The 25,821-nt window shown below is 47.2% G+C and overlaps 1 protein-coding gene across 2 annotated transcripts in view; it reads right to left on the bottom strand.

Annotated features, from left to right (window-relative positions):
- Positions 1-24,290, bottom strand: part of ARHGEF9 (Cdc42 guanine nucleotide exchange factor 9) — a 408,379-nt gene extending 384,089 nt beyond the window's left edge. The window contains exon 1 of one of the 2 annotated variants that reach the window (XM_054996023.1): positions 24,067-24,290. The gene's annotated coding sequence lies outside the window, so the exon portion shown is untranslated. The remainder of the gene's footprint in view (positions 1-24,066) is intronic. The other variant, XM_054996022.1, reaches the window with a different exon arrangement.
- Between the last annotated feature and the right edge of the window lie 1,531 nt (positions 24,291-25,821).

Raw genomic sequence — 25,821 nt, forward strand, 5'->3', positions numbered from 1 at the left:
CCGAAACTGATCAGACCGACTGATCAGTACCTGTTTGTACCCGTGGGAATGAATGACACGGCCACAAATATCATTGCAAGAATTAAAGCGGACTATAGGGAGGTATACGAATAGAGAATTCGGAACTAGAGCAGACCCTTCTTAAAGAAGATAAGAAAAGAATATCCAAGGTATACCAAGTACTGTTGAAGTGGTATACCGAGGATGAGATAGTTAAAACACAAATGGTGAAATGGGCTATAAACTTTAATAAAGAAATAACAATGGAGGCATGGGAATACTTGTGGAAAACTACAATGAAGACAACGACATGTATTAATATCAAAGAGAACATTTATAAAATGATCTATCGTTGGTACATGACACCAAAGAAGATTGCGCTAGGGAATTTGAATACTTCTAATAAATGCTGGAAATGTAAGAAGCATGAGGGCTCCCTCTATCATATGTGGTGGTCGTGTGAGGTAGCCAGGCAGTACTGGGGGGAAATAATAAGAGAAATGAGTGAAATTTTACAATTTCAAATTAATAAGAACCCAGAACTCCTGCTACTGAACTTGGGAATGGAGGGAACTCCAGCCCAACACAGGACGTTGATATTTTACATGACAGCAGCAGCTAGACTTTTGTATGCGCAAAAATGGAAAGTACAAGAAGTGCCAACTATTGAAGATTGGACTTACAAATTGCTGTATATGGCTGAAATGGACAAGATGACAAGAAAATTGAGAGATCTGGACTCAGGGCAGTTCAACACAGACTGGGAGAAGCTGAAACAATACCTGGAGAAGAAATGGGAGGTGGGAGGAAAACTGTGGCAGTTTGAGAACTACTGAAGTATTGAAGTAGAGGGGGGAGACTTTACCGGGGGGAGAAGAGATAAATGTGAATTAATAAGCAGTCAGATTAATAGATTGACATATATATAGATATATATAGGTTAACAAACAGAACATAGAGAAAATAATTAATTATAAGGACTAAATATAAGGAGCGATTAACTAACAATATTTTCTTTTTTTTCTGACAAGTTTTGTACCAAACTGAATGTCTGAAGATATAGATGGGTCAAATTGATTGACTACGTGAGGAGAGATATATAGAACTATTATAAAAAGATAGAATGAGTAATATATATAGAGAATAAGTCAAATTGTTTGATATAAACGAATGTATGATCTATATGGTTTATGATATATAGAAATACCTGAAATTGAAAAATTGGGATAAATTGTTTATCTAAGATGGAAACAAAGGCTTACAGTTTGGGCATATAATGTTAAAAATAGTTAAGGATGTACTGCTTAGAATAATGGAGAATATATATTTGTTTTAGATAGAGGAAGCTAATAAAAGTAAGGGAAAGGGGACAAAGGGTTGGAAAGCTGTTGGAAGTCAACAAAAAGGGGGGGGGAAAGGGAGGGGGTTAGAGATGAAAAAATTGGGGAAAATTGAATGTAAATGTGGAAATAATGGATTCTAACCCAATAAAAATTTTTCAAAAAAAAAAAAAAGAATTAAAGCGGACTATGAAGCTCTTGGAAGGCAGTTGAAGACAGTGGGGGCACAGGTGGTATTCTCTTCTATCCTTCCAGTCATAGGAAGAGGAACGCACAGGGAGCATACCATACTTGAGGTGAATCGTTGGCTGAGGGGGTGGTGCCGGCAGGAGCGCTTTGGGTTCTGGGACCACGGGATATGTTTCTTAGAGAAAACCTTCTAGCCCACGATGGGCTTCACCTCTCAAGGGCCGATTCCAGACGGCCCTCTGCAATCCGAAACGTCGCGCGTTGTTGCGCGTCGTTGCGCGGAAAATGCGAAATATCACATTTTCTCACGTGAGTTTTGAGCGAGGTCGCACAAAACTCGCGCGAGAAAATGCGATATTTCGTGTTTTCCGCGCGATGACGTGCGACGTTTCGGATTGCAGAGGGCCGTCTGGAATCGGCCAAGGTCAGGGAAGAAAATGTTTGGAAAAAACCTGGAGAGCTTCATCAGGAGAGCTTTAAACTGATGCCACAAGGGGAAGAGGACGATCAACATGGGAATTTAAATGAAGAAGTGATAATAGCAGGGACCCACCTGAGTAGGACAGATCAAACAAAGGTACAAGGCTACAAGTGCCTATATACCAATGCCCGAAGTATGGGTAATAAGAAGGACGAGCTTGAGCTTCTCTTGCAAACAGAGGGCTACAATATAGTAGGAATTACTGAGACTTGGTGGGATGATTCCCATGACTGGAATGTGGAATGTGGTACAGAAGGGTAGAAGAGGAGGCGGAGTGGCATTGTATGTGAGGAGAGGGCCTGATTGTCAGCAAGTTCTGGAGAATGTGGTTGACAACCCAGTGGAAAATATATGGGTGGAAATAAGGGGAGGATGGACAGAGAGTATTGCTGTTGGAGTCTGCTACAGACTGCCTGACCAGGGAGAGGAAATGGATGCTGCCCTCCTTGAACAGATAGGTAGAGTATCCAGACAGCAGACCCTTATAATTATGGGTGACTTCAACTTCCCTGATGTGTGCTGGGAGACAAGCTCAGCAAAGCGACAAGAATCACGCAACTGCCTGACCTGCCTGGCCAATAACTTCCTTTTTCAAATAGTGGAGGAAGCTACAAGGGGCTCGGCCATACTAGACTTAATATTAACCAACAGGGAAGAATTGGTAGATGGGGTGATGGTATCAAGGGCCTTAGGGGGAAGTGCCCATGTCCTCTTTGAATTCCAGTTGCTGTGGGGGGCCAAGGAAGTTCGTAGCCAGACTCGTAGGTTAGATTTCCGTAGGGCCGACTTCAATTAACTCAGAGGCTTGATGAGAGTCATTCCATGGGGGGGTGTACTGGAAGGGAAAGGAGCGAGTGAAGGTTGGGCTCTTCTCAAACATGAGCTTTTGCAAGCTCAGCCCTCACTATTCCAGCAATACGGAAACATGGTAAGGGCTCCAAGAAACCGATGTGCATGAACAGAGCGTTCCAGAATAAGCTAAGGGAGAAAAAGGAAATGTCCAGGAAATGGAAAGAAGGACAGACCTCTAAAGAGCAATATATGAGGGTTACGAGGTACTGCAGATCAGCCATCAAAGAAGCCAAAGCTCAGTATGAGCTGGATCTGGCCAGGGGGGCTCGCTACAATAAGAAAAACTTTTACAGATATGTGAGAAGCAAACGCAAGATAAAAGAGGCAATTGGACCGCTGTTGGGTGTGGAAGGAGAAACTCTGATGGAGGACAGAGAAAAGGCTTAATGACTTTTTTGTCTCTGTTTTCTCCCTGAAGAACTTGAGCCCATCTAAAGACAGTAGTAGACATGACAGGACATCTGGGGGGTTAGTTGACATTGACAGCGAGGTTGTGGAGAGGCACCTGGCTACACTGGACGAATACAGATCCCCTGGGCTGGATGGTGTGCGCCCAAGAGTGCTCAAAGAACTTTCTAGAGAACTTGCAGAGCCTCTGTCCATCATCTTCAATGCCTTCTGGAGGACTGGGGATGTGCCACAAGATTGGAGAAGAGCGAATGTTATCCCAATCTTTAAGAAAGGGTAGAAGGATGACCCGGGAAACTACAGGCCAGTCGGTCTGACTTCTGTTGCTGGGAAGATATTAGAGCAGATATTAAAGGGATTGATCTGTAAGCATCTGAAGGACTGCTTAGTGATCTGGGGACGTCAATGTAGTTTTGTCCTCAACAGATCTTGTCAGACCAACCTGGTGTCCTTCTTTGACTGAGTGATGAGCTTATTGGATCGTGGGAATTCTGTTGACGTGATTTACCTTGATTTCAGTAAAGCTTTTGATAAGATTCCCCATGACATTCTAATGTGTAAACTGGAAGACTGTGGACTGGACTATAGGATAGTTTGGTGGATAGGTAACTGGTTAGAGGACCGCACCCAAAGAGTGGAGGGAGGTGTCCAGTGGGGTGCCACAGGGCTCAGTTTTGGGCCCGGTACTTTTCAATATTTTTATCAATGATCTGGATGAAGGAGTGGAAGGGCTACTCATTAAAATTGTTCATGATACCAAATTGGGAGGAGTGGCAAACACCCCAGAAGATAGAGTTAAAATTCAACAAGACCTGAATACTCTGGAGAAGTGGGTGGTTGTGAACAGGATGCAATTCAACATAGATAAGTGTCCAGTATTACATCTGGGCCACAAAAATGTGAAGCACATACAGGATGGGGGATACACTTCAGGGTAGTAGTGTATGTGAAAAAGATCTTGGAGTAAGAGTGGAGCGTAAACTAAATATGAGCAGTCAGTGTGATGCAGTGGCAAAAAAGGCAAATTCAGTCTTGGGTTGTATCAAAAGGGCCATTGCATCAAAATCTCAGGAGGTCATAGTCCCTCTCTATACTGCCTTGGTCAGGCCACACCTGAAGTACTGTGTGCACTTCTCGAGGCCTCAATACAAAAAGGATGTGGACAAAATTGAGAGGGTGCAGAAGAGAGCGACGAGAATGGTCAGGGGTCTGGAGACTGAGCCCTATGAGGAAAGGCTGAGGGACTGGGAATCTTTAGTTTGGAGAAGAGGCGATTGAGGGGGGACATGATTGCTCTCTTTAAATATTTGAAAGGCTGTCATTTGGAGGAGGGTAGGGAGCTGTTGCAGTTGGCAGCAGAGGATAGGACTCAAAGCAACGGGCTTAAATTATATGCAGAAAGGTACTGGCTGGATATTACGAAAAACTTTTTCAGGGTCAAAGTAGTTCAAAGGTGGAATCAGCTGCCTAGGGAGGTGGTGAGCTCCCCTTCACTGGCAGTTTTCAAGAGGCTGGATGATCTTTGTAAGGGATGTTTTAGGCTCATCCTGCATTGGACTAGGGGGTTGGACTAGAAGGTCTGTATGGCCCCTTCCAACTCTGTGATTCTGTGAGTCAGAGCAAGTGTGGGGTATTAAGTAGGATTGCCTGCTCCTGGTTGGAAAATTCCTGTAGATTCGGGGGTGGAGCGTGAGGAGGGCAGGGTACACTGCGATAGAGCCCACCCTACAAAGCAGCCATTTTCTCCAGGGGAACTGATCTTTTGTTGGGAGATCAATTGTGATTCCATATATCCAGGCCTCACTTGGAGGTTGGCAACCTCCAGTATTAACATGAAACAAATGTTAGTATTAACACAACCTCCACAACATTTTCCCAGGCCAAAACACACAGCCTGAACATGGGGCAAATGACTCCCCCTCCTCAGCCATATTTGCTCTGAAAAAATGGTGCAAAAGGGAAGGCAGGAGTGCCACCCCCTGGATAGGGTTGCCAGGTCCAGGCTGGGAAATGCCTGGAGAGTTGGGGGGTGGAACCTGGAGAGGGCAGCATTTGTGGAGAGGAGGGCCGCAAAACACTATAATGTCATAGAACCCACCCTCCAAAGCAGAGATTTTCTCCAGGGGAACTGATCTCTATCGCCTGGAGATCAGCTGAAATTCTGGGAGATCTCCAGCTACCACCTGGAGGCTGGCAACACTACCCCCCCCAGCTGAATCAGACTTCTGTGGACCTTTAAAATGCAGTAGCTGCTGTGTAGCTACAAGAAAAGTGAGTCACCTTGTCCCCAAATGTAGTGGGTGGTTTGAGCCTCAGCTCAATGGGTTACTCATTCTGGCCTACCTCGCAAAGTGCTTTGGTCACTCTAAAGAGCTGCAGAAATAACAAGTCCAATTCTTATTATCAGAGACACGCCAAGTTTCACTGTGACCTCTCAGTACCCTTAGGAGCTATTGCATTGTAGCATTTCTTACCTTTTTCTTGATCCTCCCCCCCCCCCCACAAAATAGGTGTGGGGATCAAGTGGGACCTTCTTGAAACAGAAAACTACATCCTCCTCCCCAGGCCTACTAAATCTCATTCCAAGGCCTCTGTGCACAAGGGAGGTACCATGTTACAAAGCAAACAACGAAACAGAAAACACAGAGCAGGTGAGAAGCGCTCTGCCTTGTCTACTGAGGCCCCTACATAAAAGCAGTATCCTAAGTGTCCAGTAGTGCAATCTTACCAGTTGTGTCAAAACTGGAATCATGGGTGCATCGTTCCCCCTCCTCAAATAAAATTAGAGGCACGCTTCATTTCTTGCACCTAAAAAGATACACATCATTTCTTCATCAACGGGAAGATATTGTCCTTGCAATTACATAGAAGCCTGGTTAAATCTGCTTCCCCTAACAGATCCGGGATAGGAGAGTGTTTTTTTAATAATGACAACACTTCTGGGATTCCCCCACAGCTGTGAGATGCAGCACTTGCTGCATCAGGGAATCCTGCCGCATTCGTGTGCTGCCAAAAATTATCACTGTCTATATGCTGGGGATGGAGCCAGAGTATCACCACCACTAACGTTATGATTCCTGCACAGAATGCTTTATTTATTGTTTTTATGTATTATGTATTGCTAACTTTCTTGCAATGTTTAGCTGACAGTGAATTGTAATAAACTATGATGATGACAATACTGGGAATGAGGGAGGCAATCCATGCATGTGCTCTTTAACAATGACATGAAACTGCTGTGTGCGCTCATCTGGAGATCTGGGCTGGGTTGTCTCCAACATGCAGATGACGCTCAGCTCTACCTCGTGCCACGGAGGGTGTAGAAATTCTGAACTGGTGCCTGGAAGCAGTTCTGGAGAAGAGGTGGGCGAATATCATGAAGTTTAACCCCCAACAAAATGGAAATGCTACTGGTGAGTGGAACGTCTGACTCAGGATTTAAGGTGTCACCAGGTCTGGATGGGGTTAATTGCCCTTGAAGGAACAAGTGCTCTTGGATAAGCACCTGGCAGCTGTGGCCAGGGGTGCCTTTTGCCAGCTTTGCCTGGTTAGCCAGCGGCGGCCTTTCCTGGGCAGGAAAGATCTGGCCGCTGTGGTGCATTTCCTGGTTACGTCTACATTAGATTATTGCTCTCTCTGTAGGTCTACCCTTAAAAACTGTTTGGAAACTTCAATGGTTGCAGAATGCTGAAGCCAAGAGGTTGACTGCAGTGGGTGGCAGGGAACATATTACTCCAGGTCCATCTATACCCTCTCCTGCTCTGTTTCCAGGCACAATTCCAGGGTGGTGCTGACCTTTAAAGCTCCTATATGTTTCGGAGCCAGACGTGCCTGAAGGAGTGCCGGCTGTCTTACGAACCTCCTTCTTGGCCACTGCAGTCATCTTCTCAGGCCCTGCTTCAGGTGCTCGTTTTCTAACACGTGGGCTGCAAGTGCAACCCAGGAGAGGGACTTCTAGGGTCAAGCCAGAGGCGCAGGTTTGTAAAGAGCTGGGTCTGTGTCCACATCCTCCCCCACCCCCAGGCGTTTCCTGTGGCAAAACAGAATGCGGAAGAGAGGTTTTCCCCCTTATTTTTTCTGCTTCACTTAAAGTATTCTGTGCATGTGGAACAATAAAAATGGGGGGGGGGACTCCCAGTGCTATTATGACACAGGGAAACTGTAAGTCGCCCTGAGTCTGCTTGCGAAGAGGGTGGGATAAAAATGTGATTAAATAAATAGCTTGAGCCCCTCCTCCTCCACAGAGGCATTCTGAGGCCGTTTGGGCTCTCCTTTATTTTTTAACCGCTATTCCCCATAGCAGCTGTATGGCTGCAGGGAACCCAGACCCGACTCTTTAAAAACCTGCACATCTAGCGCGACCCCCAGTCACGGCAAAACTCTGGAACTCTCTCCCCAGGGAGTCTCGTCTGCCCCCTTCTGCTGCCATCCTCTGCAGAGGATGAAGCCCTTTGGGTTTCACTTGATACTTCCTCAGTGATTCCTCCTTCCTGTCCAACGTTTTAAAATTATGTTTTGTATGTATTTTAACTCTGGTTTTAATTGCTTTAATGATGTGTTTTTGATTTTAATGGTTTTTATGTGACTTCATTGTATGCCTGCGTGTGTATAGCGTACTGCCTAGGTGATCCTTACAAGGTCAGAAAGTTGGAGTATAAATTTTGTGAAATAAAATCATGACACACCTCTCCATGCTAGGGGATAGCAGAATAGTGAATGCATTTTTCCAAGGCGCACTTTTACTGCACAAAGTTGTGGAATTAAGTGCCAATAAGTGATTTAAAAAAAACCTCTTTCACTGCAAATATGTCAAAGCTTCCCCTGGAGGTACCCTGCCCACACAGCTTAAAAACCTTTTCAACCAAAGGTGGAGACTTAAATGTCTCGCAAAGTTTAGGATTACTTGAGGGGAAAAACACCCCACTAAATTTTGCCACGAGCCTTTTTTTGATATTAAAACTGATGCTCTCTTTTGGTATAAGCAAAAAAAAAAAATCACCATTCCCTCTTCTAAAAAGCTTGTTCCAAGCAACAGAACGTAGCACATAGCAAACGATTTTTACAGTATGGAGTTTCTCAGCTGCAGTGAGGACCTGTCACCATGGAAAATCAAGAAGCAAGGCAGTGGGGGGTGAGGTTGCTCCCCACGGGAAGGGAAATCTCTTCCACCAAGTTCGATTGTTAAAGGCGTTTTATGATGAAGACTAGCCCAGTCAAACTCTTCTGACAGAAAGGAATGAAAAACCATCCTGTCGGAAAACATGTGTGGCTAATTCATTACTGCACTGAGCATTAGCAAACATCTGGGCTCAGCTCTCTCTCTCACACGGGCAGCTACTCTGTCTAGTTCTCAGAAAGACACATCCGGTGCACACCCCCTTTGAAACCGCCATTGCTCCAGCGAGCTTGGGAGACCCCTCCAAGGACTGAGCAGGTGTTATCCTGGTCAATCCAATGTTATCTTGGAGTTTCATGGTCAGATTCTCATCAATCCCCATGTTTATTTCGAAGCCCAAAAGCAGCTGGGATCCCATTTGGATTTGTGCCACAGTGAAGGGGCAGCGTCTTTCTTCCCAACTCTCCCCTCCTCCAGAGGTTCCCCAGAGCTGTTATTAACGGCAATGGGGGAAATTAAACCAATTTCCTATTTCAGACTTATCAGAGCTAAGAAGAGGGTGGTTTTGACTGGAGAAATGGTAAGGAGAAAGGAGTAAAGACCCCACACCTCGTCAATGCAGCCCTGATACAAAATGCACCCTCCCATGAGTGCTCAACTCAGAGGCTCTAGTTGGCACTGAATGCCACAGCTCAGTTGCTACTGGAAGCTAGGCAGAGGGGGCATGTGACACCCACGTTGAAATCATGGCTTACTTATCAGTCATCAGGCTCAATTCAAGCAAGATACAAAGCCCGGCGTGACCTTGGAGAGCTCTCATACCTGAAGGACCACCTCTCTTGCTATCCATCCACATAAGCCTTCTGAAGGTGCCACCCTGCAAAGGGGTAAAATTGGTAACTACCGGGGCACAGGCTTCCTCTGATGTTGCCCCCACCTTGTGGAATGGCCTGCCAGAGGAGACCAGGAAGGCTCCCATAATTCTGTCATTCCACAAACTATGTAAAACAAAATGGTGCAGGAGGGCACTTTTTAAAAGAGGGTAGGTCTACTGGATAATGGAATGGCTCAGGAAGGTGCTTTTATTAAGGGAACAAGATTGTAGTCTATGCCACTGTTTATGGTACCTTAGGGTTGCCAGGTCCCCTTACCCTCCCAGCAGGAGGGGGGACCTGGCACTTACCTTCTTGCTGCTCCCAGCATGCTCCTCACGCACTCGCAGTCCCGCAGCAGTGCAATAATGTTACTTCCAGAAAGTGGCATCCTCTTGCAAGGCAGAGGAGCACGCGTGCGCCTCTCAGAGGGCAAATTTGGGCTCCGAATGGGACCTTGGCCCATTTGGCACTCCAATCGGCCCACTGCAAAGCATGAGAGTGCTCTCAGGGTGGCGCAACGACATCAGTGATGTCTTCGCAGCAGCCCCAGGAGTGTGCCTGGGAGGCTCTTTCCCCTCCACCAGCCAGGTAAGTGGTGGTGTGAGGCAAAAGGTCGAAGCGGGGGATTCCCCACCCCCACCAGGGGAATGGGATCCCTAGGTATCTATTACGTTTTTATTATATGAATTAGATCCAGAGGAGTTAGCCGTGTTAGTCTGTAGTTGCAAAATAGTAATGAGTCCAGTAGCACCTTTAAGACTAACCAACTTTACTGTAGCATAAGCTTTTGAGAACCACAGCTCTCTTCATCAGACGCATCGTTCTTGAAAGCTTATGCTACAATAAAGTTGGTTAGTCTTAAAGGTGCTACAGGACTCTTTATGCATTGTATGTATTATGGCAAGGTTCAGGTCCAGTAGGGAGCCTTGACACTCGAAAGCTCATACTCTGGAAATCTAATTGGTCTTAATGGTGCTACTGGACCTGAATCTTGCTCTTCTACTACAGACCAACATGACTACCCACCAGAAACTTATCTTTATGTATTGTGTTGTTTTTACTGCATTCTGCTCTTATTTTGTGATTCCATTCTCTGCATTGTTCAACATATTATATGTGATACTTTTTTGGTACTGATTGTACTTGATCCTGTCTAATACTTTTTTCACTGTTTCTAATTTTTGTAAACTTAGTCCTATTGCACTGTTTATTAGATATCTCAGACTGTCATGCTATCTGATTGCATTGTTTTACACCGCATAATGCACCATGAGTCTCAGTGAGAAAGATGGGTAAAAAAATAAAGTAAATAAATAAAAATATTGAGGGATCCAGTTATGGATCCATAGCATAATGTGTAACTTGTACATCAACAGAAATATGGTCTACTCTGTGTTGCATCCTCTGGAGTTTTTTTTAATTAAGTCACTACTACTGACAATACTACTGCAATATGTGAGAGTATATCAAACAGAACCACATAAAGAACCACAACTACCTCGATAGACCACATGACAGAAAACACTTTAAATTTCTTTAAACACACACAAACACACACACACACAAAACTGTTGGCATGACATTCAACTGGAACACCATGCCAAAAAAGGGGGGGGAAGCCAAGTGTAACGCTCTCGAGAGACTGCACATCTCTTAGAACTGCTCTCTTTGGAAATGGAAAGCATAATTGTGAATTGTTTTTTATTAAGTTCTTTTCCGGAGGGCCTTGGAGGGGCACTAAATGAGTCATCTCCCCAAAAATGATTGATTGGGCTTTGACAAGTTACATTTTCTTCTTTTTTTCCAAAGCTGTTACTTTTTTTTTTGCGCACTACTTTCATTGGTATTATGGCTGACTTGTAATGGTTCTAGGATTTCAAAGGTTTGGACTTTCAAGTGCTGCTGTTTATTTTGTTAGCCTATATTTTATTACTTTAGTTAAATTGTTATTTTTACTTATTTGATATTATTTTATTCTCTTTCTAATAGGGAAGAAGACAAGCCTAATAAATAATAGCTGGAACTTTTTTTCTTAAGAGGCAGAAAACAGACCAAGGGTGGGGGGTGGGGATGTTCAATACACAAAAAAGCACAAGGGAAAGAGTTAAACTACCCCTGCATAGTTCTGCACCTGAGTTAATTTTTAGGATCAGAATCCATTAGCCAAGGGGGCACGAGGAGGCTCTTTTTCACATTGGGCAATCTCATTTTCACTCTTCATTCCCATCCCAAAATTTAAAACACCTGCTTTTTTGACTCTCTCTCTCTCTTGAGGCGAGGCAGTGATTGAGAAGTGACCATCAGCTCTCCTGGGATTACAAGTGATCTTTAGGCTACAGAGATCAGATCTTCTGAAATGGCAGCTTCAAAAGGCAGACTCTATGGCATCTTCGCTGAACTTCCTCTCCCCCTCCAAACTCAATCTTCCCCGGGCATCACCTCCAAATCTCCAGGAATTTCCCTAGCTGGAGTTGGCAACACAAGGAGGAAGACTAAGCTGTCACCACTACCCCATGCCACAATCTCACTCAGATTTGGGTCTCCACTCACCAGACTTTTAGAGAAATAACCAAGTGGTGTTCACAAATTCCAGAGATGCATTTACTTGAGAAGCTTCCATTCCCAAAAAATGAGGCACGGCTCTCATTCTGAACATGGACCAAGGGCAGCAGCGAGAAATAGCCACAGATCTGCATCTTTGCAGTATGGGAAATATCAGGAGCAACCATGAGTCTGTAAGCTCAGAGGCAGAGTGCTTGCTTTGAATGCAAAAAGTCCCAGGTTCAATGCACAGCATTGCCAGCAAAAAAGAGCCTCACCTCTGGGAGGATGGCCGAAGAAGAACTCTAGTGAACCACAGACAGAGAGAGGAGACAATGCTCTGGAAGAGCCACTGGTCTAGCATGGCATGAACTCCTCACTACGTATTACCCAACCTCAGTTTTCAACCATAATCAGTTTATTTCTTGCAACACACTTTTTCAAACAGCAAACAAGAGAACTGTCCGGGGGCAGTTCTTGTGTTTGTAACACAAGAATACTGGCATCACAATGGCCTGTCTTACTTCCAATCCCCAATGTAAAGCATCATGGAGGGCTAATGTGTGTAATTTGGCTCTTGTGTAAAGCGACCCTAAAATTTCATCAGCTCTTTGCCCGCCAATTTCCATGCAGCTGGGATTTTAGCTCCGCTTGAGTTGGCAAGATTTCATAATAAGGCCCAAAGGGCATCACAGGAACTCCGCTTTCATCTCCTGGGAAACAATGCAAGAAACATAACTGAAGGACCAAGTGCAACCTGCAGGGCTTTCCAAATGGATTAGACAAGCTCACAGGCCCATCAGCAGCTATTCTCTATGATAGTGAGAGGGTAGCTTTGTGAAGGTCTGAGAGGGAATGATTTGGAACTGATCACCTCCACTCTTTCAACCCAGAAATCTCTACTTCACTTTTGCTTCTCCCTTGTGCTAACTGCACATGCGATGCTTCATGTTCATGTCGTTTTCTTTTTCCTAGCAATGATCTTTTCTAATAAAATGCATGCACGTTTAACATTCCATGCATGTCAATTAATAAGCATTATATGTATACATGGCATACACTAAGCCACACACTGTGAGTATGCAGTACCAGTGACTATAAAATCAACAGCAAAGTCTACGAAAGCACCAGAACGCCTCTAAGATCACCGTAGAGAAACAAGGTTGATGGTTTTCATGCTTGGCTGCAAAGTTTGCCACAGCATCTATCTGTCCACTTAGAAACAGGATTCTGGACTCGATGGATCCTTGGTTGGACCCAGTAGGGCCGTTCTTCTATCAAATGAGTTCTAGATGCAGCTGACATTTTACTTCTATTGCTTGACAAGGTAAAGGAAGTGTCAGATTAGGATCTGGGAGGCCCAGGTTTGAATTCTCACTCTGCCATGGAAGCTTGGTGAGTGACCTCAGGCCAGTCTCACACTCTCAGCCTAACCTACCTAACCTACAACATGGTTGTTGTGAAGATAAAATGGAGGAGAGGAGAATGACATTAGTCACTTCGGGACCCCACTGGGAATAAAGGAGGAGTATACATAAACTAAATAAACAAATAAATATGGTATCAGTCAGAACTGACTCCCGACAGATTCCGTTCAGTCTGCAAGCCATCGACAGTCCCCCTTTCGTGGCCCAGATTTTCATTCCAGAGGTTCACAGCCTCCATCCCCATTGTGATATTTTTGATCTGGCTTAAACAGGCAGCCCGGTGACTTCATGTTTAGACTAAAGGCTATTCAGCAAGTTTTCAGACAGACAACAGAGCATCAGCAGGGTGGGAGCTGGCTGCCCTTTGAATGAGAGAGCCGTTCCTGGTTTCATTCAAACAATGAATGTGAAAGCTGACTGAAATTTCTTTTGACTGGCGCACTTGTATCAGGCCTTTCGAAACAAAGCAAGAGCCACGCAAGAGCAAAATGGGGGGGGGGGTGGCTCAACAAGAGAATGACTCTCAAAACCTGCTTCCCCACTAGACATTGAAGAGAGGAGTGTTTCTCATTGCAAAATTATTCCATGCCCACCTGGAGGGCTGTGCTAAACGGGAGCGCAACAAAGGAGGGTGTTTTTAGGCATGGTACTTTGCCACACCAAGGAAGGTACAGCCGGTGGCATGCAGGCCCAAGAGGGGATGCCAGTCACCTGCCATGCTGCTGGGTGCTGGGAGTAAGCCATGCCTCTGTGCTGGATCCATGCTTTCCTCACTTTACTGCCACAAGGAGCTGCTTGGGTGGGTTCACCAGAGAACCGTCCCTGTGTGTTTAAAACTAGATCTGCCAGACTCAGATAGGAACAGGAGGACCCAATGGCAAAAGTGAAATGGGCAGAGGTATGGAAATGCAGCTGACCATCTCACAGGTTAAGATGATTCTTCAGCAATCCAGGTTCATTTTGGGCACCTGAGCAAAGCAGGTACAGGGGAGTCCTTGGGGAGAAGACTGTAGGGAAATGAGCCATGGACAGAGAATACTTAAGCTTCAACCTCCCACCATCATGTCTAGCTTGGTCCATAGATAAGCAGAGAGAAGCCACATGGGCCCACCTGTCCATGCAATTCTGGAGATAATCCAGATTCATCTTTGCCCCTAACCAGCCAAAGACACTACCGAGAGAGGGCACAGCACGGCAGGTACAAAACTGAGAAGACCACTAGAAGTCCCCGGTTCAAACCTTCCTTGGTGATATTTGGTAAGCCACTCTTCTTCCCAGACTCACATTCCCCTAGTGCAATCTCAGGAAACTAATACAGACCAACCTCAAAGAGCAGGTGTAAGGATTACCGAGATAATAAAGATGCTTAAGTACTGTGTGTTTAACATTTGTTTACTAGAGGTGGGCACGGACCGGGAAAACCCCACAGACTGCCGGCTCTTGGTCTGTCAATTTTCACGGACCACGAACTTTTCCCAGACCAGCCCGGTTCACGCACCGGTTCGTCAGTCTGTGGTCTATCACTTCCGGCAGCCCTCACTCCGCCTCCTTCACACCCAGAGAGCCCAAACTCACAGAGAATCTTCAGCAGCCTCTCCCCCAGCCACCCTCCAAGTTTGGTCAAGTTTGCATTTTGGACGTCCAAGTTACAGACCCACAAAGCGGCCGCCCCCAGGAAACTCCCGGTAGATACTAGAGTCGCAAATGCCAATTGACTCACATTGGCTAGCAGCTCCAACAAGTTGCAATGAGGCAAAATTAAAACAGAAAATGGTGGGGGAAGAGCCCCCTTACCACACAGACACCTTCCCAGCCGTTGCCTAGGGAATTAATTCTTGCTCCTTGCTCGCATAGAGAAGAATGGGAACTCTCTGCTTGGCAGGCAGAGCTGCCTATCAAGGTTCTGAGGGCTAAGATTGGCTGCAGAACATCCACTCCTCCCTTGCAGGATGGGCGCTCTCAGGTTGGCAGGTAGAGCTGCCTATCAAAGTTTTGAGGGCTAAGATTGGCTGCAGAACGTCCACTCCTCCCTTGCAGAATGGGAGCTCTCTGCTTGGCAGGCATAGCTGCCTATCGAGGTTTTTAGGGCTAAGCTTGGCTGCAGAACGTCCACCCCTCCGTTGCCTAGTGAATTCATTCTTGCTTCTTGCTCCATAGAGCAGAATGGGAGCTCTCTGCTTGGCAGGCAGAGCAGCCTATTAAGTTTTTAAGGGCTGCAAAAGGTTTGTGGATATCCCCTCCATTGTATAGGGAATTGATAGATCGGCGCCAGGATGTCTGGACTCATGGACCACGGACTAACAAATTGGACCAAAAATGGACCAAAATTCATGGGAAAAGGTGAGTCCCACAAACTATGTGTTCGCAAACCACGAACCGGGCCGTACCGTGTCTAATTTAGGTCCATTTTCTGAACCATGACCACCTATATTGGTTACATACAATCATATGTTCAATTAGCACTCCATTCCCAAGAGTATCCTCTTGGCTTCACCAGCACTAGCCCAAGCCTTCTCGCTGCTTTAGCAAAAATTAACCCACCAACCACCACCTTGTTCAGTGCAGGACAGGCAATTGAGTCCCCTCCTCCAGACTGTTTCACATTGTCTTCTGTTCTATACATGCGAAAGTTCAACACCAGGATCAGTTGTCAAGAATATGCTTTGCATACAATCTCAGGTTCACTCCCTATCATGTCTCCAGCTGAAGGACCTCAGGAACAGGTGCAGGGGAGAGCCCTTCTCTGCCCAAGAGCCACTGCCAATCACAGCGGACAGTGCTGAGTTCAATGAACCAATGGTCTGATTTCTCCTTTGTCGCTCGTCTGGCTCTTCCTTCTTTGGAGGTTTTTAAGCAGAGGCTAGATGGCCATTGACAGCAAAGCTGATTCTGTGAACCTAGGCAGATCCTGAGAGGAAGGGCAGGAAGGGTTACATCAATGCTTAGTTCTCGTGGCCCCTTCTTTCATGCTCAGGGTAAGGCCGATCGCCATCTTGGGGTCAGGTAGCAGTTTTCCCCAGGCCAGTTCAGCTAGGGATCCTGACGGTGTTTTGCTATTTTCTGGGCATGGCACAGGGGTCACTGTGTGGGGAGGGGGAGGTAGTTGTGAATTTCCTGCAGGAGGTTGGACTAGATGGCCTTGGAGTCCCTTCCAACCCTATGATTCCATGACTTGCGAGAAGTAGGTAGGTAATAAATTATAATTTTAGTCTATTCATCTCTAAGGAGTGGGAGAATGCACAGGAGGGGTGCAACAGTACCCAGACCCCATTGTCCCACAGCCTTCATGGTGAACCCTGAAAAATCTCTTCAGGGTCTTTCTGGATCACTTGGAGCCCCTGGAATGTTGCTGTCCTAGGCAGCTGCCAGTTGGGTTGAATCAGGCCTGCGTTCTCCGCTGCCCATAAATAACATCAGTCCCCCCCCCCCAAAATTACACCGTGCTCATTACGTTGAATGTGAAGCACTGGCAGATTTCCCTGCTGGAGTCGCGGTGTTAGTTTTACAGAGATTAATCTGGCATTTTCCTTTACTCTTTCCCCCAAAGCCAATCATTCAAGGTACTGGGAAGGGAGTGACCAACATTCCGAACACAGAAGAGTGGCCCAGTCAGAGCAAGCTGAGACCTCATTCACCACTTCCAGCAGTCAGGTTCTCAGACAGCCGGAAACTGACGCAACCCCGTCTAGCACTAATATTTGCACTACAGGCTACTCATTTTAAAAATAAAATGCACCCAGCTTTCAAACAGTAATAAACAAACTCCTCCTTGGATAATTTTTTAAAAGAAAACAGTCCCTCACCTTAGCAAATGTTGCTTCCTCAAGGAAGGTCCAAAGGTCCAAAGAAATATATTCAGCAGAAAAAAATATAACGGCAGCATGTCGTGAATCACAGGATTAACCCCCCCCCTCCCCAAATTTCAGACCTTGCATGGCTTTCCTTCAAAAGCACCTCCATGCAGAGAGGGGTTTCTCCACATGCTCATGATCCTGTCTACCCAGCACCTAGACACACAACATCCATACTAGGCTTGCCAACCTCCAGGTGGCGGCTGGAGATCTATCAGAAATACAACTGATGTCCAGACAAGAGAGATCAGTTCACCTGGAGAAAATGGTTCCTTTGCAGGATAGATTCTATGGAATCCTATCCCTACCGAGATCCCACTCCTCCTAAACCCCTCCTTTCCCAAAATCCACTCTCAAATCTCCAGGAATTTCACCATGTGAAGCTGGCAACCCTTATCCATACTCTCCAGTTTTGCAGGGTAAGGGTGGCATGCAGGCCTTCTTTAAAATGGAGGGGGCACTGTTGAATGTGTTAATTGCGTTGCAAAAGCCAGTGCTTTTTTCCTTTTAAAAAAAGGTACTGGTACTTTGCTGCCTTGGTGGCTGAAGCCCACTGACCCAAAAAGATGCCAGTACTGTAGAAAGAGGTGCCAATACTGCATACAGGCGCATACTGTCAGGAAAAAAGCCCGGGCTAGAGCTCATATAAGAGTGCCGTTCTAGGCCGAATTACACCCATCTAAGTCCACTGACTCTCTAGAGTGCCAGGCTAATCAGAAGAATCCTAAATTCTCCTTTACTGGGCTTAGAAGGGGATAACTGTTCTTAGGATTGCCCTGTAAGTTATTTTAAAAGTAATCATAAAACATTTTATTTCTATACAAGCACATTTATATTAGCTCACACACTAATTGCAGCAACTCCTTCCTCCTTGCTGTCACCTTTCATAAAATGGTGAGGGGTGCAGCAGCCAATGCTGGGGCTTTTTCATTTGTTGCCCTGGAACTTGGTAGCAGGTTTCCAGCGGAGGTACACACAGTGCCCTGCCTCCCCTGAAGGTTGCACAACGCTTGTATTCTGGAGAATGTTTGGTGGCATTTTTCCCGTAAGGTCTCTCTTGATGGCAGGTTCTAAAGATCTTAATGCTGCTGACTTTTAGACATGGAAAGTCTAGACTGGGAAACCTTTGCAACTGATCTGTGAGACCGTTTCCTTCTCCACTCATAAACCACCTTGAGTTCATTTTTAATTAAGAACTAAGGCAAGCAATATGAAAATATGTTTTGTATTAGAAAAGTGCCAGCGTTCTCACATAAGGCTGTGCCAATTTTCACCCATTCCCCCCTCCCTCCCCTCTGCAGACACTCAGTTCCTGAGGGTCCACATCCCTTTCTCTGGATGAGGGGAGGCAGGACACTGCGCAAGGATCAGGAACGTGGGAGAGCCCCAGAAAAAAGTGTTGGTGCTTCATACTGGTCGGTACTGTCACAAAAAAGTCCTGCATAAATTTACCTTGAATACATTCAAAGGTGGGCCTTTAAACCTTGTTGAGAACTTGCCTCGTAAACTGCAATCTCGGTTGCCCACCCGCCCCTGCAATTTAAACCACAGCCCACACACAGAAGCTGGCAACAGGATGTCCCTGGGCTCATTTGCTCCTTTGAAAACTCTTCCAAGGAAAAAAAACTTTTCTAATGACCTCACTTCCCGGCTGTGTATGAATGGCAAGCATTACACAGCGAGCAAAGGAGAAAGCAGAAGCTAAATCACAGCACCTCAAGTGCCTCAATTCTTTCCAGTGGTGATACACGCAAAGCACAGAGGACAGGTTGTATGCCCTTTAAACTCACACCTCAGCCAGGTGTTCATGAGATGACCTTCAGCCAGCCACTCTCTTGCAGCTTCGGATTTTCCTTTTCTAGCTTGGGGAGAACACAACTCAGGGGTTGAGGGAGGATTACCTAGATAATGTTATATCAATGCTTTGAACACGTTAGTGCAACGTTTCCCAACCTGCGGGTCGGGACCCAAACGTGGGTCACAAAGCCCCTGAAAGTGGGTTGAGGCCAACCAGCCCTAAGGCAACAATAGGACCAAAGTAAGGGAAAACAGAGAGGTTTCCTTTCTGCAGATCCAAGGGGAATGAAGCCTCTGTGCAAGGTGAAAAGCGGCAGGTTCTCTAAACACAGCCTGCTGGTTCCACCTCCCTTTCAGCTCTGCGGTGGATGTTCTCCCATCCATTCTAGCGCAACAGTTCAAAAGAAGAAATGAGACTGACTGGCTTACAGACATTCAGCACATTATCATTACATTTAATTAATCAATACATCTAATTCACAACACTGCCCCGTCTATGGGTACTTAAATCCAGAGATTGGGCCATGGACAGACATGAAAGATCTTTCTACAAACCTTAGAAAAGTTCAAGTTTGCAGAAATATCTGAAACCTAAACAACAACAAAAAAGTTTTTAACCCCTCCAAAATGACAGAAGCAGTGCTTGTAGAAACAAATGTCCCCAGTGGCTGTTGCTAGGCAACTGCACCTGTACTGCCAGAGTTCAAGCCTTGGTTTCAGTCAGTAAAAGGTAGGCAGAGAAGGCAGGGTCCTATGCAGGGCTGTTTTGACCTTTGATGGAGGACTCACTGGGGCTGGATCCAGCAGCAGCCACAAAGCTACATATTACTACGTAATCTGCAGGACTTACCCAGGCCTGGCTGCTTGCTACTGTTCAGCAGCAGCCACCCCACAAAACACGGTTGCAAGTGTGGTTTGGGAAATTCCTAGAAATTTGGGGGTGGAACCTGGAGATGAGAGGGTTTGGGGAGAGATCTCAGCAGGGTATAATGCTATACAGTCCACCCTCCAAAGCTGCCATTTTCTCCTGCTGATCTCCAGACTCTGTAGTCTGGAGATCAGCTGGGCCCCACCTGGATGTTAGCAACCATACCACAAAAAACAGTGTGGTGGTTAAAGTTTCAGACTAGGATCTGGTCTACCCAGGTTCAAATCCCCACTCTGCCACGGAAGCTCACTGGGTCATACACTCTCAGCCTAACCTATCTCACAGGGTTGTTGTGAGGAGAAAATAAGAGGCAAGGAGAACAATGTAAGCTGTGAGCACTCACGAGGGAGAAAAGTGAAATATAAATGAAGTAAAGAAAAAATAAGTACAAGATGAAGATGGAGGGCAGATGAAAGTTTGGTTGGTTGGTGAATGAGAAGGAGAGAAGGAAATAGGGAAATGTGAGGATATGGGGCTGCCAGGAGGAGAGAAAGGGGAAATTGTACAGGAAGGCGATACAAAGTGAGGTGCCCTCCGCAAGTCCTTACAGGTTCCTCGCTGTTTAACTGGGCCTGGCCAGGCCAGCAATACACAACTCAGCCCACTCCAGTGGCTGGCGCTACACAACTAGGCCAGACTTTTCCTAGATACAGGATGCGCGGGGGGGGGGGGGAGGAGGGAAAACTGGAGGTCAGATAAAGGTAGGCTGACTGGTGGGTGGGAAAGAGGAAAAAGGGGAAGCAGGAAAAAGGGAGAGGCTTATGGGGGCTCTCAGGGAAGGGAAAAAGGAAATAGTGTGGGAAAGGAAAAGGAAATGCCCCATACAAGTCCTTGCTGGTACCCTGCTTGTAATATCTAGCGGTAAAGTGGGCACTTTGTACAAATCATGGCAAAAGCAAAACCAGGCTACCTACAGACAAGGGAAGGATTCCAAGAAAGGGAGAGGCTTCCAGGTGCCTGTCAGTGGCAGGCAATCTCCTGGGGGGTTGCCCCGTGGTCTACCAATAACTGGGAGGTAGCAACCCCCCCCCAGCGATCGCCCACCACCAGCAGGCAACCCAGGAAAGTGCGTACTGGGTGCGCTCCTGGTGGGGTGTGACGACTTCACTTTCCAAAGTGACATCATCAGGCCAGCTGCAGGTGTGCTCCTACACTTCACTGGGGCCAATTCGGGCCCCAAACAGGCTGATTTGGGCGAGTGCAAAGTATGGGAGCACACCCATGGCCAGTATGATGATGTTACTTCCCAGAAGTGATGTCATTGCGCAAGCATCGGGGGCGCACGTACACAAAGACTCCGGAGAGTGCAAGGTAAGTGCTAGGTGTGTCCCCTCCCCTCCTTCTGGGAGGGTGTAGGGACCTGGCAACCCTAGATTTGTAGGAAAATAAATGACTATGAACCAGTAAAAATGGTCTGATGAAGACTAAGCATGCTCCCAGAGACACAGAATATCAACAACAGTTGAGAGTCTGTTCAGGTGTGGAGGAGCAAAGTAGGGGAAACGGCCTGTCCGTACCCTTATAGTATCCTGGAGGGGGAGATCTGAGTTGGGATGAGATTTCTCAAACATTTATTCCTGTCAATTACATACATCCTAATAGGCCCCTAACGTGGCGTGCTGGTTAGAGTGCCAAACTAGGATCTGGAAGACCCGGGTTCAAATCCCCCCTCTGCCACGGAAGCTCACTGGCTGACCTTGGGGCAGTTACACTCTCTCAACCACCCAGGGCTGTTGTTGGGAGATAAAATGGAGGAAACACTATGTTGTAAGACACTTTGGGGCCCCCTTGCAGAGAAGAACAGGAAATAAATATCTAATAAATAATGTAAGATGCACTGAACCAGCCTACATTTATAAGAGTGCCTCTTAAGAATCAGTATAACTTTAGTTTGTTGGTCCAAATTTATACAACTATCTTTATTTGGAAAAGAGAGAGAGGTATATTCCCACGCTACTATAAAAACCACATGGAACTAATTTGCTATACTTGTGGCAAGGCCTGTTAACCTTGCCACAATCTTCAAAATCATCACTGCAAATAAACACTTAGCAACTGTTTCAGGTATACATTTTAATCATCTGTTCCACAACCAGACTGTCAGTGCAATCCTAAAGGAGTTACTTCAGTCTAAGCCCACTGAGATTTCATTGATCTTAGACTGGTTTAACACTTCTTAGGATTTCACTGTATATTGTACTTTCTCTCTGTAGGGCTTGAAACTTTTAACTTGCCAAAAAAAAAACCTTCTCTAAGATCACGGCTGTTTCATGCAGACATCTGTCACAAAAGCACAGCAGAACTTATCACCTGTCATCTGCCCACACATGAGAATCATTAATGCAGGATGGAAGAAGTCCTTTCTTAACACAGCAAATACTTCTCTCTGTGTAGGCGTTGCAAATTAACTACACATACAAGCCGCGCAAACACTGGCTAAAACAGCATCATACATGAGAATGCCCAAAAATTCTGGTCCAGTTTCCAAACTAGCTTTCAGCTGGAATAAGAGACTTGAGAGTTCGCATGAAGGTGAAGCCACCCCCACCTCCCAGCAACTGGGTTTCAGAGACGGACGGACGGACGGCCCTGAACCTAGAGGTTCAATTTATCTGTCATGGTTAACAGCCCTTGATAAATCAATCCCACAAAACATCTAAGAGTTTTTACGGGCTTCTAAGGCCTTGACCATCGCAACCTGTGGCAGCAAATTCCTTAACTATGCAAAAGGTGCACTTTCTTTAGCCTGCCCTGAATCTACTACCAGGTGCTTTACAAGGCAAAGCTAAAAACACAAATGAACAGCTACTGAAAATAGGAGACCCATTGTTGGAGATGCTACGGCTATTGGTCTTGCTACGGGCCAAGCTACACATGACGAATGACACTTGAACAGCAAGTGTATTTCTCCCTGTTCACTTGCCCTCCACTCAATCCACTTGCCGTTCAAGTGTCATTCGTCATGTGTAGCTTGGCCCTACAATAGTTTTTTATGGAGAGCAGCAGAACTTTCACGGAGCTTTGCTTCCCTTGGGTTCTATGCACATTTAGCTTGTTCCACAGTCCCCTCTGGCCAAACAGATCCGGCAGGTTTTTGAAACACTCCCCCAAACCTGCCAAACCTGCTCTCCAAAGGCAAAAGTAGCGGAAGTGAGCATACTACCAGTGGCATACCACCCCAGCACACTTACTTACCTGCAATGATGGGGGAGGGGATAACCTGTACTCTGCTAGACCCTCAGCACATTCCTCAGTCATATTTACTCAGAGGTTACCCCACTGTCCATGAGGTTTACATCCAGACAGGCTATGACTGCAGGTGGCTGTGACCAGCCTCCCTAAAATCCAAAAAAGAGCAGTATGATACTTGATTGGGCCCAACCCAAAATGTTGTGCTATTTTGGTTGTTCCTAATTTTGTAAAACTGTTACCATACTGCGGCTCCCAATCGCAGAGAAACACGTGCACAAGGATTCCCTACAATTCTATGGCCAGATTTGGGTCCAGTAGCACCTTAAAGACCAACTAGATTTCCAATATATGAGCTTTCTGAGAGTTAAAGCGCCATGAAAATCTAGTTGGTCTTTAAGAATCTTCAAGATGGGTAGCCGTGTTAGTCCGTCTGTATCAACAGAAAAGAGGAACAGTCCAATAGCACCTATAAGACTAACAACATTTGTGGTACGGCAGGAGCTTTCGTGAGCCGCAGCGGGTATCTGAAGAAGTGATCTGTAACTCACAAAAGCTCCTACCCTACTATAAATGTTAGTTTTCTAGGTGCTAATGGACTCTGGCCTTTTAAGAATCCTTTAAGAAACCAACACGGCTGCCCACCTGAAACGACCGCACGGCTTATTTACTCCGAAGCCAACTCCGCCGCTTTCCGCAGAACAGACTCGCAGGCTCACCCTCTGCCGGGGAGCCTTCCAGGCGGGCCGCAGCAGAAAGCGACGCGTCCGACGGGCGGGCAACGTTTATTCCGGGAGCCGGAGTTCGCTTCAGCAGATGCCTCTGCAGCGGGCAGCTCGGACGCCCGGAACAAAAGCTGGTCGCCTTCTTGCCTTTCGTTGCCAGAGAATGAAGTCGACGGCGGGCTCGACGGCATTTCTCCCGCCGGCTGGGCTACCGCGGGCAGCCCCCGCGAAAGCCCGCCAGACTCGCGGCCGAGGAAAGGCGCCTCCCGGACCTCCCCGAGCAGAGCGCGACGACGACGCCCCCCCTCCCGCCCCCCGCGCGGCCGGCCCGAAGCACGCGAGGATACCTCGGACGCTCGGCCCGGCCGGCCGCTCCCGGGCTGCTCCCAGGCGCCTTCCCGGGTCCAAGGCGGGCGCTGCTGCCGAGCCACGTTTCCGCTGCCTGCCCCGCGCGTTACTGTCGGGCACCTCCTGGCGTTCGGCCCGAGCCTCAGGACGCCGCCAGCCGGGCCGGAGAACCCCGACTCGGCCCGGCCGCTCTGCCCTCGTGGGGGCGCACGCGGGGCTGGCGCGGCCGCTTCTCCGGGCGCGGCGGGCAGGGTGCGCGGCGGAGCGCGGCCTCGGGGCGGGAACCGGGCGCGCTCGCGGAAGGGGCCGCTCGCTCCGGCCTCCGGCGGCTGAGTGCTTCCTGCCCTCGGAGCCCTCGCCGGAGCCCGGCCTCCACCGCGGAAGAGAAGGCGGGCGGAAAGCGCGCCGCTGGGACCCTTTGCGGGCTCCGCAGACGCTCTGGGGCTCGGGCTGGGCGGAACACTCCAGCCAAGCTCCTGCCTTGAGACCCCGGCCTACCTCGCAGGGCCGTTGTGAGGATAAGGTGGAGGACGGGGACGCGGCCTTGTGCTCCGTGGAGGAAGGGCAGGTGGCGACCTGATTGGCAATAGCTCTCCTTCCCCCACCCCCATCGTTGGGTTTTCTTGTCCACATTTTTGAGTATCTGCTGTGAACCGTGGGTGTGCAGAGGAGAATTTTGCATGTTTGAAAGGCAGTTCCCAAGTTGGATTTCATGCAGTGATGCTATCAGGGCTGGAAGCCCATTTCCCCACTCCAGGGGGCTGTAGTGTCACATCTGAAGTTAGTCATAATAATAACTGCACTTGTATACCACCCTTCTGGACTGCCTAGTGCTCAACTCAGACCTGTGAAGAGTCAGTGTTATCATCCCCACGAGACCGCTGGGGAGCCCAGGCCCAGAGGAGTGGGTTACCCAAGCCCCCTGCTGAGCTCAGGGCAGTAGTGGAATTCAGAGTGCTGGTTCGTAGCCCAAACACTTAACCAGGCGCCTCCCTTGAATTGTGCCTCCATTAAACTATTAGGTCTAAAACTACTTAGCTGCTCCGCTGACTTTACAGCAGCAATGCTCACTCATGGAGAGAGAGAGACATTCACAAAAGCTCCCAAAAGCTACTTCCATTCCTGGCAAGACTGGCATTGCATCTGTTCTACTGATGAAGGCTGTGTTAAGGTGGAAATTAACTACCAGTTACAAGTCCTACCCGTCAAGGGCCTTGCCCACTTCTCTAAAACGTGGAGGAGGTGCCACACCGGAGAACAGTGTTCACTTAGAAGAGCCACAGATGTCGTCAAGAGAGAGCTACATGAGGCTCCTGAGCGCCAAGCTACAAGTGACGAATGACACGTAGTGATCAAGTGGAGCACAAGTGAACAGGGAGGAATACACGTGAGTCTGTTCACTTGCCGTTCAAGTGTCATTCGTCACTTGTAGCTTGGCCCTCAGTATCACTGCTTGCAGAGAGAGAAGGTGTTTGGGGAAAACTCTGCCTTACTCGCTTTTGTTTTCACACTCATTTTGAGTATAATTTTCTTTGGGCCTTTTCTTCTCCTCGTCCATGTTTGGCATATACTAAGGGCACAGTCCAACCAGAGGATACAGACTGTAAAGTTTTATTTACTTCATTTATACCCCCACTTTACTCTCCAACAGGGACCCAAAGTGGTTTACAGCATTCCCTTCTTCATTTTATCCTCACAACAACCCTGTGAGGTGGGTTAGGCTGAGAGTATGTGACTAGCCCAAGGTCTCCTAG

Source organism: Eublepharis macularius, chromosome 13 (assembly GCF_028583425.1).
Source record: "Eublepharis macularius isolate TG4126 chromosome 13, MPM_Emac_v1.0, whole genome shotgun sequence".
NCBI lineage: Eukaryota > Metazoa > Chordata > Lepidosauria > Squamata > Eublepharidae > Eublepharis > Eublepharis macularius.